The 12500-nt window shown below is 46.9% G+C and overlaps 1 protein-coding gene across 1 annotated transcript in view; it reads right to left on the minus strand.

Moving 5' to 3' along the window:
• LOC311310662 (protein PALS1-like) overlaps positions 1–12500 on the minus strand; it is a gene marked incomplete at both ends in the record, with an annotated part of 51064 nt that overhangs the window by 6036 nt on the left and 32528 nt on the right. The window lies entirely within an intron of this gene.

Consider the following 12500-nt stretch of genomic DNA (forward strand, 5'->3'; position numbering starts at 1 on the left):
AGCCGGTCTCTCTTAGTTCTGGCGAGCCGGTCTCTCTTAGTTCTGGCGCAGAGCTGGTCTCTCTTAGTTCTGGCGCAGAGCCGGTCTCTCTTAGTTCTGGCGAGCCGGTCTCTCTTAGTTCTGGCGCAGAGCTGGTCTCTCTTAGTTCTGGCGCAGAGCTGGTCTCTCTTAGTTCTGGCGCAGAGCTGGTCTCTCTTAGTTCTGGCGCAGAGCTGGTCTCTCTTAGTTCTGGCGCAGAGTTGGTCTCTCTTAGTTCTGGCGCAGAGCCGGTCTCTCTTAGTTCTGGCGCAGAGCTGGTCTCTCTTAGTTCTGGCGAGCCGGTCTCTCTTAGTTCTGGCGCAGAGTTGGTCTCTCTTAGTTCTGGCGCAGAGCCGGTCTCTCTTAGTTCTGGCGAGCCGGTCTCTCTTAGTTCTGGCGCAGAGTTGGTCTCTCTTAGTTCTGGCGCAGAGTTGGTCTCTCTTAGTTCTGGCGCAGAGCTGGTCTCTCTTAGTTCTGGCGCAGAGTTGGTCTCTCTTAGTTCTGGCGCAGAGCTGGTCACTCTTAGTTCTGGCGCAGAGCTGGTCTCTCTTAGTTCTGGCGCAGAGCTGGTCTCTCTTAGTTCTGGCGCAGAGCCGGTCTCTCTTAGTTCTGGCGAGCCGGTCTCTCTTAGTTCTGGCGCAGAGTTGGTCTCTCTTAGTTCTGGCGCAGAGTTGGTCTCTCTTAGTTCTGGCGCAGAGCTGGTCTCTCTTAGTTCTGGCGCAGAGTTGGTCTCTCTTAGTTCTGGCGCAGAGCTGGTCACTCTTAGTTCTGGCGCAGAGCTGGTCTCTCTTAGTTCTGGCGCAGAGCTGGTCTCTCTTAGTTCTGGCGCAGAGTTGGTCTCTCTTAGTTCTGGCGCAGAGCCGGTCTCTCTTAGTTCTGGCGCAGAGCTGGTCTCTCTTAGTTCTGGCGAGCCGGTCTCTCTTAGTTCTGGCGCAGAGTTGGTCTCTCTTAGTTCTGGCGCAGAGCCGGTCTCTCTTAGTTCTGGCGAGCCGGTCTCTCTTAGTTCTGGCGCAGAGTTGGTCTCTCTTAGTTCTGGCGCAGAGTTGGTCTCTCTTAGTTCTGGCGCAGAGCTGGTCTCTCTTAGTTCTGGCGCAGAGTTGGTCTCTCTTAGTTCTGGCGCAGAGCTGGTCTCTCTTAGTTCTGGCGCAAAGTTGGTCTCTCTTAGTTCTGGCGCAGAGCTGGTCTCTCTTAGTTCTGGCGAGCCGGTCTCTCTTAGTTCTGGCGCAGAGCTGGTCTCTCTTAGTTCTGGCGAGCCGGTCTCTCTTAGTTCTGGCGAGCCGGTCTCTCTTAGTTCTGGCGCAGAGCCGGTCTCTCTTAGTTCTGGCGCAGAGCTGGTCTCTCTTAGTTCTGGCGCAGAGCCGGTCTCTCTTAGTTCTGGCGCAGAGCTGGTCTCTCTTAGTTCTGGCGCAGAGCTGGTCACTCTTAGTTCTGGCGCAGAGCCGGTCTCTCTTAGTTCTGGCGCAGAGCCGGTCTCTCTTAGTTCTGGGGCAGAGCTGGTCTCTCTTAGTTCTGGCGCAGAGCTGGTCTCTCTTAGTTCTGGCGAGCCGGTCTCTCTTAGTTCTGGCGCAGAGCTGGTCTCTCTTAGTTCTGGCGCAGAGCCGGTCTCTCTTAGTTCTGGCGCAGAGCCGGTCTCTCTTAGTTCTGGCGCAGAGCCGGTCTCTCTTAGTTCTGGCGCAGAGCCGGTCTCTCTTAGTTCTGGCGCAGAGCTGGTCTCTCTTAGTTCTGGCGCAGAGCCGGTCTCTCTTAGTTCTGGCGCAGAGCCGGTCTCTCTTAGTTCTGGCGCAGAGCTGGTCTCTCTTAGTTCTGGCGCAGAGCTGGTCACTCTTAGTTCTGGCGCAGAGCCGGTCTCTCTTAGTTCTGGCGCAGAGCCGGTCTCTCTTAGTTCTGGTGCAGAGCTGGTCTCTCTTAGTTCTGGCGCAGAGCTGGTCTCTCTTAGTTCTGGCGAGCCGGTCTCTCTTAGTTCTGGCGCAGAGCTGGTCTCTCTTAGTTCTGGCGCAGAGCTGGTCTCTCTTAGTTCTGGCGCAGAGCCGGTCTCTCTTAGTTCTGGCGCAGAGCCGGTCTCTCTTAGTTCTGGCGCAGAGCTGGTCTCTCTTAGTTCTGGCGCAGAGCTGGTCTCTCTTAGTTCTGGCGCAGAGCTGGTCTCTCTTAGTTCTGGCGCAGAGCTGGTCTCTCTTAGTTCTGGCGCAGAGCCGGTCTCTCTTAGTTCTGGCGCAGAGCTGGTCTCTCTTAGTTCTGGCGCAGAGCTGGTCTCTCTTAGTTCTGGCGCAGAGCCGGTCTCTCTTAGTTCTGGCGCAGAGCTGGTCTCTCTTAGTTCTGGCGCAGAGCTGGTCTCTCTTAGTTCTGGCGCAGAGCCGGTCTCTCTTAGTTCTGGCGCAGAGCTGGTCTCTCTTAGTTCTGGCGCAGAGCTGGTCTCTCTTAGTTCTCGCGCAGAGCCGGTCTCTCTTAGTTCTCGCGCAGAGCTGGTCGCTGGTGAACTGATCCAACTGAGAACCGCTTCCTTTCATTAACTAGGGAGGAGGTGGAACAAGGCCTCCACACACACACACACACACACACACACGCACGCACGCACGCACGCACGCACGCACGCACGCACGCACGTATGGGGGGTGAAATGTGCCATTTCTTACCGCACGGAGCGAACTGAGCTGCATACGGAGCTGACAAACGTACGCACGTACGTGAGTGAAATCCATTCGACTCCCATTGTATTTGATAGGAGGACTGACGTGACTCACAACATTTTGTCCTAGCGACGGCGGCGGCCTGAAGTAAGTCAGCAATGTGTGCATGGGTCGCGGCATTCGCGTGGCTCTCGTTTGCTCCCGTAATTATGGCCCGTGTGGATTTGCTAACTGAGAAGACAAACCTGACGAACGTCGCTACTTGACCACGAGTGGTATTGCGAACGTAGCTGACGTCGCTACTTGACCACGAGTGGTATTGAGGAACGTCGCCGTCACCATCAGGTTACTTAAGCTGCTAGTTGTCTTGTCAGCTCTGATATGGCTAGCCAGCCTCCGTCCAGTGAGATCACTGATATGACAACTTAACGTTAGATTATTGAGCCTAAATAATAGCAGGCTACTAACAGATAACCTGGTTAATATATGTTATTATTCCTACTATTGTGCTTACTGTGTGTTGCTGACAAGATAAATTATGTTATATTATTATTGCCACCGTCATTTGGCTTAGCTTATGTTCTCCAGCCACGCCAAGTGCTGTGGTAGTAGCTAACTCACTGGTGTTATATTTATTTACATTGTCCCTGCATCCTGTCTAATATGTCTCCATCTGTGTTATGCACCATGGGCCGAAAGAAAATTCGTAGTATATTGTGAAGTAGACTCCTTGGCAAAATAAATGTTTTTTGATCCTGATAGCCCAGTAGGCTTTCTGTCAGCCTCTTATGTCATAACCTGCTGTTTTTATTATTATTTCGTTTTACACTACATTTTATCTATATCCTATGTGTGTAGCCTAGTTGTGGCCTATATTATTCGTTTTTATGTAACGAAATACATTAAATAAATGATGGTGCAGGAATGCAATGGTGCGGCGCAGCACACAAACAGGCAAATCATTCGACATAGTAAAATAATAACAACAACAATAACAACTAGTGCTGCGAGCAGCAGTGAGCGGGCCCTCGCACCCCACGCGTCAGGGTGCGCGCCGTTAAAGGGTGTGCTATTTCGGTGTCCAGTACTGAGAGAAACTTCCTGTCACCAGTAGGTGGCGCTCTAAGCGTGACTCAATACCGACACATATATGTGGTCAGGACGGTACCTTGATGAAGCGTGAGAAATGTTGTGTAAATCGGACAATGTATGTAGGACTTATGATGACTTCCTGCTTGACCTGTAGGCGACGCTATAAGCATGACTCAATACTGACCTACAGATGAATTCAGGATGCGACCTTCATCAAGCGTGAGCAATGTGGTGTTAATCGGATAATGTTTGTAGGAGTTATGAGGACTTCCTGTTTCACCAGTAGGTGGCGCTGTAGGTATGACGCAATACTGACTTACAGATGTGTTCAAGATGCGACCTTCACCAAGCATGAGCAATTTGGAGTAAATCGGATAACGTATGCAGGAGTTATGAGTACTTCCTGTTTCACCAGTAGGTGGCGCTGTAAGTGTGACTCAATACCGATGAATAGATGTGTTCAGAAGGTGACCTTCATGAAGCGTCAGCAATTTGGTGCAAATCGGATGATGTATGCAGGAGTTATGAGGACTTTCTGTTTCACCAATAGGTGGCGCTATAAGTATGACGCAATACTGACACATAGATATGTTCAGGACAGAACTGTCATGAAGCGTGAGACATATCGGACAAATCGGATAATGTATGGAGGAGTTATGAGGACTTCCTGTTTCACCAATAGGTGGCGCTATAAGTATGACGCAATACTGACACATAGATGTGTTCAGGACAGAACTGTCATGAAGCGTGAGACATATCGGACAAATCGGATAATGTATGGAGGAGTTATGAGGACTTCCTGTTTCACCAATAGGTGGCGCTATAAGTATGACGCAATACTGACACATAGATGTGTTCAGGACAGAACCGTCATGAAGCGTGAGATTTATCGGACAAATTGGATAATGTATGGAGGAGTTATGAGGACTTCGTGTTTTATGGCGAAATGTCAAACTTTGGCGGGGCGCCACGGCAAGGGTGTTTGGTGAAAACTCAATTTTTTTTGATAACTTTTGATCACAAAGGTCTTAAGATGAAGCTGACCCGATATGAAGTTGATCGGATGAAATCTGTAGGAGGAGTTCGTCAAAGTACGAGGCATGGAAATGGTCAAAACAAGGACAAAATGGCACATTAAAAGCAAAATGGCGGCCTTCCTGTTGCATGTTGGGTATAGCTCCAAGAGACATTTTAGTGTGTCTCCATGAAATACATATGCCCACCGAATTTCGTTCGCCTACATCAAACTGAAAGGTGGGGCTCGCCATTTTAAATTTTCCAGGGGGCGCCCTTGAGCCGTTTTGCCACGCCTATTTTCGTCACCCATGAATTATCAAATTTTTCACCGGGCCTGACATATCTGCAAAGTTTCATCCGTTTTAATCGATGTTTAGGCCGCCAAAAAGGCATTTGTTTGGGGAGAAGAACAAGAAGAAGAATAACTAGTGCTGCGAGCAGCAGTGAGCGGGCCCTCGCACCCCACGCGGGTCGGGGTGTGGCGCCGTTAAAGGGTGTGCTATTTCGGTGTCCAGTACTGACAGAAACTTCCTGTCACCAGTAGGTGGCGCTCTAAGCGTGACTCAATACCGACGCATAGATGTGTTCAGGACAGTACCTTGATGAAGCGTGAGAAATGTTGTGTAAATCGGACAAAGTATGTAGGAGTTATGAGGACTTCCTGTAAGCAGTAGGTGGCGCTGTAGGTATGACGCAATACTGACCTACAGATGTGTTCAAGATGCAACCTTAATCAAGCATGAGCAATTTGGAGTAAATCGGATAATGTATGTAGGAGTTATGAGTACTTCCTGTTTCACCAGTAGGTGGCGCTGTAAGTGTAACTCAATACCGACGCATAGATGTGTTCAGAAGGTGACCTTCATGAAGCCTAAGCAATTTGGTGCAAATCGGATGATGTATGCAGGAGTTATGAGGACTTCCTGTTTCACCAATAGGTGGCGCTATAAGTATGACGCAATACTGACACATAGATGTGTTCAGGACAGAACTGTCATGAAGCGTGAGACATATCGGACAAATCGGAAAATGTATGGAGGAGTTATGAGGACGTACTGTTTCACCAATAGGTGGCGCTATAAGTATGACGCAATACTGACACATAGATGTGTTCAGGACAGAACCGTCATGAAGCGTGAGATATATCGGACAAATCGGATAATGTATGTAGGAGTTATGAGGACTTCCTGTTTCACCAATAGGTGGCGCTATAAGTATGACGCAATACTGACACATAGATGTGTTCAGGACAGAACCGTCATGAAGCGTGAGATATATCGGACAAATTGGATAATGTATGTAGGAGTTATGAGGACTTCCTGTTTCACCAATAGGTGGCGCTATAAGTATGACGCAATACTGACACATAGATGTGTTCAGGACAGAACCGTCATGAAGCGTGAGATATATCGGACAAATCCGATAATGTATGGAGGAGTTATGAGGACATCGTGTTTTATGGCGAAATGTCAAACTTTGGCGGGGCGCCGCGGCAAGGGTGTTTGGTGAAAACTCAATTTTTTTGATAACTTTTGATCACAAAGGTCTTAAGATGAAGCTGACCCGATATGAAGTTGATCGGATGAAATCTGTAGGAGGAGTTCGTCGAAGTACGAGGCATGGAAATGGTCAAAACAAGGACAAAATGGCACATTAAGAGCAAAATGGCGGACTTCCTGTTGCATGTTGGGTATAGCTCCAAGAGACATTTTAGTGTGTCTCGATGAAATACATGTGCCCTCCGAATTTCTTTCCCCTACATCAAACTGAAAGGTGGGGCTCGCCATTTTAAATTTTCCAGGGGGCGCTCTTGAGCCGTTTTGCCACGCCCATTTCCGTCACCCATGAATTATAAAATTTTTCACCGGGACTGACGTATCTGCAAAGTTTCATCCGTTTTCATCGATGTTCAGGCCGCCTAAAAGGCATTTGTTTGGAGTAAAGGAGAAGAAGAAGGAGAAGAAGGAGAAGAATAATAATCCTTCGAGTTTCAATAGGGCCTCGCACCGCCAGTGCTCGGGCCCTAACTAGTGCTGCGAGCAGCAGTGAGCGGGCCCTCGCACCCCACGCGGGTCGGGGTGTGGCGCCGTTAAAGGGTGTGCTATTTCGGTGTCCAGTACTGACAGAAACTTCCTGTCACCAGTAGGTGGCGCTCTAAGCGTGACTCAATACCGACGCATAGATGTGTTCAGGACAGTACCTTCATGAAGCGTGAGAAATGTTGTGTAAATCGGACAAAGTATGTAGGAGTTATGAGGACTTCCTGTAAGCAGTAGGTGGCGCTGTAGGTATGACGCAATACTGACCTACAGATGTGTTCAAGATGCAACCTTCATCAAGCATGAGCAATTTGGAGTAAATCGGATAATGTATGTAGGAGTTATGAGTACTTCCTGTTTCACCAGTAGGTGGCGCTGTAAGTGTAACTCAATACCGACGCATAGATGTGTTCAGAAGGTGACCTTCATGAAGCGTCAGCAATTTGGTGCAAATCGGATGATGTATGCAGGAGTTATGAGGACTTCCTGTTTCACCAATAGGTGGCGCTATAAGTATGACGCAATACTGACACATAGATGTGTTCAGGACAGAACCGTCATGAAGCGTGAGATAAATCGGACAAATCGGATAATGTATGGAGGAGTTATGAGGACTTCCTGTTTCACCAATAGGTGGCGCTATAAGTATGACGCAATACTGACACATAGATGTGTTCAGGACAGAACCGTCATGAAGCGTGAGATATATCAGACAAATTGGATAATGTATGGAGGAGTTATGAGGACTTCCTGTTTCACCAATAGGTGGCGCTATAAGTATGACGCAATACTGACACATAGATGTGTTCAGGACAGAACCGTCATGAAGCGTGAGATATATCGGACAAATTGGATAATGTATGGAGGAGTTATGAGGACTTCCTGTTTCACCAATAGGTGGCGCTATAAGTATGACGCAATACTGACACATAGATGTGTTCAGGACAGAACCGTCATGAAGCGTGAGATATATCGGACAAATTGGATAATGTATGGAGGAGTTATGAGGACTTCCTGTTTCACCAATAGGTGGCGCTATAAGTATGACGCAATACTGACACATAGATGTGTTCAGGACAAAACCGTCATGAAGCGTGAGAAATATCGGACAAATCGGATAATGTATGGAGGAGTTATGAGGACTTCCTGTTTCACCAATAGGTGGCGCTATAAGTATGACGCAATACTAACACATAGATGTGTTCAGGACAGAACCGTCATGAAGCGTGAGATATATCGGACAAATTGGATAATGTATGGAGGAGTTATGAGGACTTCCTGTTTCACCAATAGGTGGCGCTATAAGTATGACGCAATACTGACACATAGATGTGTTCAGGACAGAACCGTCGTGAAGCGTGAGATATATCGGACAAATTGGATAATGTATGGAGGAGTTATGAGGACTTCCTGTTTCACCAATAGGTGGCGCTATAAGTATGACGCAATACTGACACATAGATGTGTTCAGGACAGAACCGTCATGAAGCGTGAGATATATCGGACAAATCCGATAATGTATGGAGGAGTTATGAGGACATCGTGTTTTATGGCGAAATGTCAAACTTTGGCGGGGCGCCACGGCAAGGGTGTTTGGTGAAAACTCAATTTTTTTGATAACTTTTGATCACAAAGGTCTTAAGATGAAGCTGACCCGATATGAAGTTGATCGGATGAAATCTGTAGGAGGAGTTCGTCGAAGTACGAGGCATGGAAATGGTCAAAACAAGGACAAAATGGCACATTAAGAGCAAAATGGCGGACTTCCTGTTGCATGTTGGGTATAGCTCCAAGAGACATTTTAGTGTGTCTCGATGAAATACATGTGCCCTCCGAATTTCGTTCCCCTACATCAAACTGAAAGGTGGGGCTCGCCATTTTAAATTTTCCAGGGGGCGCTCTTGAGCCGTTTTGCCACGCCCATTTCCGTCACCCATGAATTATCAAATTTTTCACCGGGACTGACGTATCTGCAAAGTTTCATCCGTTTTCATCGATGTTTAGGCCGCCAAAAAGGCATTTGTTTTGGAAGAAGAAGGAGAAGGAGAAGGAGAAGAAGGAGAAGGAGAATAATCCTTCGAAATACAATAGGGCCTCGCACCGCCAGTGTGCTCGGGCCCTAATAATCCTTCGAGTTTCAATAGGGCCTCGCACCGCCAGTGCTCGGGCCCTAATTAGGCTACAGATATAAAGGGACCTAAAGGGCAAAGGCAATGTTTTCTGTGCACTAAAGTAAGCTTAGGCTAGGCCTAACACGTTATACATACTGTATATAGCCTACCAGAAGTTTAGTGCCGTGCATTTATTAATCGGATAGCCTTTGTCTATAGGCGTATTTGACAGTCCTGGAAAAAGCCCTGATAGCCTACCAAAATGAAAAGAAAATCATTAGTGGCCGCTGTTGTCTGTATTTTGTTATTGTATTTTGTGGCCTGTGTGTAGTTGTAGCCATACTTATTATTCCTACAATGAAGTGGCTACACCACCACCATTTAAGATTCAATCTCTGGTCTGAATGGGTAGGCTATGTATGGAAACATACTTTTTGGCGCGATCAGCTACAGCTCTCTAATCCAACTTGAACTTGTCTTTTTACAGTTTACTGAGTCTTTGTACAATAAAGCAATGGTTGCTATGGTTATGAAAAAGCGCACTTATGCCAGGGTATATGGTGCGTTCGTTTATAACTGGGAGGTGGCAAATTGAACTCGCACTTCCTCGTCGCAAATTCGGATATGTTTCTCAGCCCCCAGTTGCCGGCTGATGTCAATATCATATCATATCATCATCATATCATTCGCTATAGCTCGAATGCACACAGGTCGGAGGGAGGTATTTTGCCACTTGCGACTTGCCACGTCCGACCACAAACGAACGTAGCCTACCATTAAACAGCAACTACAGAAATGTAGGTTAGCCTACATGGATGCAAAGCATTAACGAGCAAAAAAGGAACTACTGGTCTCGCCGTCTCACTTGTAAAGTCGGGATAGCCACGTTAACTGACGGCGACGACGTGTTTACTCAGCTACTTTAGGGAATACAGTAGGACCCCACTCATCCGAACATAAGAGATCCGAACCTCCCGGTCTACCGGTAGAAAAGCCCACCAGCTATCTGGTTACTGGTGGGCTTTTCATTACAGTACTGTACCCTACTGTGAATAAAAACAGAACTGTATGTAGACCTACATTTTGCTTGTAGGCTGTAGTCTACTGTCACGTTTCATTTCTTCTAATGTCGAGCGCAAAACGCAAACGAGTCTGCTGCGCGAGAGCTGCATTCCTTGGCAGCCAGAAAGCGCGTCAGCAACCTGAAGCAGATGAGCATCGAGTCATTTTTCGTTCCCAGTTAATGGACTTCAGGAACACAGACGTGTTGTAAGCATGTAGATTAGCCTACTAGACCTACTGTATTTGTTAAATAATAGTCTACAGCCTAGGCCACGTTAGTCTACATCTGTTGTTTTAGAGACTTTATTTTAGGCTACAATAGCCTAAGACGCGACAACTTGTCTGTCATTTCATTTATTTATTTATTGATTACCATTTGCTCTAATTGTTCTAATGTTGGGTTGTTTTAGGCTATACCATGTTGTTCTGCGAATACAGTAGCCTATCGATACAGCGTAAGCCTCATTTGAGAATAAAGTACTGTATTTGATCAAAGCACGCACTCAAGTGGAAATTCGGTTATTTTATTATAGGCTACTGGCCTATATGAGTTTCGTTGGCTATTTGATTGCAATTTTGATGCATTTTCACAAGTAATTAAGGGTATTTATTGGTCTATTATGAGTCTATATGAAACAAGTATATCACTTATTGAATTTGGTGCATTTTAACATATGTTCCAGTCATCCGGACATTTCAGAGATACAAACGACCTGCGGTCCCGTTGGGTTCGGATGAGTGGGGTCCTACTGTAGCACAAGTGCTCACGTAGCGACGTTAGCTACGTATGCGAATAGCACACGTGCTCAAGTAGCGACGTTAGCTACGTATGCGAATAGCACACGTGCTCAAGTACCCCCGGCCCTGACGAGCGTTTGCTGGGTTAGCTACGTTAGTGAATAGCACACGTGGTCACGTGGGGACGTTCGTCACGTGTGTCTGCTCAGTTAGCAAATAAGTGGCACTTTCCACCCCCCATACGCACGCACGCACACACGCACACCTGCACACACACACGCACACACACACACACACACGCACGCACGCACGCACGCACGCACACACGCACACCTGCACACACACACGCACACACACACACACACGCACGCACGCACGCACGCACACACGCACACCTGTATGGGGGGTGGAAAGTGCCACTTATTTGCTAACTGAGCAGACACACGTGACGAACGTCCCCACGTGACCACGTGTGCTATTCACTAACGTAGCTAACCCAGCAAACGCTCGTCAGGGCCGGGAGTACTTGAGCACGTGTGCTATTCGCATACGTAGCTAACGTCGCTACTTGAGCACGTGTGCTATTCGCATACGTAGCTAACGTCGCTACGTGAGCACTTGTGCTACAGTAGAACCCCACTCATCCGAACCCAACGGGACCGCAGGTCGTTCGTATCTCTGAAATGTCCGGATGACTGGAACATATGTTAAAATGCACCAAATTCAATAAGTGGTATACTTGTTTCATATAGACTCATAATAGACCAATAAATACCCTTAATTACTTGTGAAAATGCATCAAAATTGCAATCAAATAGCCAACTAAACTCATATAGGCCAGTAGCCTATAATAAAATAACCGAATTTCCACTTGAGTGCGTGCTTTGATCAAATACAGTACTTTATTCTCAAATGAGGCTTACGCTGTATCGATAGGCTACTGTATTCGCAGAACAACATGGTATAGCCTAAAACAACCCAACATTAGAACAATTAGAGCAAATGATAATCAATAAATAAATAAATGAAATGACAGACAAGTTGTCGTGTCTTAGGCTATTGTAGCCTAAAAGAAAGTCTCTAAAACAACAGATGTAGACTAACGTGGCCTAGGCTGTAGGCTATTATTTAACAAATACAGTAGGTCTAGTAGGCTAATCTACATGCTCACAACACGTCTGTGTTCCTGAAGTCTATTAACTGGGAACGAAAAATGACTCGATGCTCATCTGCTTCAGGTGCTGACGCGCTTTCTGGCTACCAAGGAATGCAGCTCTCGCGCAGCAGACTCGTTTGCGTTTTGCGCTCGACATTAGAAGAAATGAAACGTGACAGTAGACTACAGCCTACAGGCAACATGTAGGTCTACATACAGTTCTGTTTTTATTCACAGAAGGGTACAGTACTGTAATGAAAAGCCCACCAGTAACCAGATAGCAGGCAAAAAAAATGGTGCGTTCGTTTGTGGTCGGACGTGGCAAGTCGCAAGTGGCAAAATACCTCCCTCCGACCTGTGTGCATTCGAGCTATAGCGAATGATATGATGATGATATGATATGATATTGACATCAGCCGGCAACTGGGGGCTGAGAAACATATCCGAATTTGCGACGAGGAAGTGCGAGTTCAATTTGCCACCTCCCAGTTATAAACGAACGCACCATATACCCTGGCATAAGTGCGCTTTTTCATAACCATAGCAACCATTGCTTTATTGTACAAAGACTCAGTAAACTGTAAAAAGACAAGTTCAAGTTGGATTAGAGAGCTGTTGCTGATCGCGCCAAAAAGTATGTTTC

The sequence above is a fragment of the Borostomias antarcticus genome (assembly GCF_949987555.1).
Source record: "Borostomias antarcticus genome assembly, chromosome: 6".
NCBI classification, from domain to species: domain Eukaryota; kingdom Metazoa; phylum Chordata; class Actinopteri; order Stomiiformes; family Stomiidae; genus Borostomias; species Borostomias antarcticus.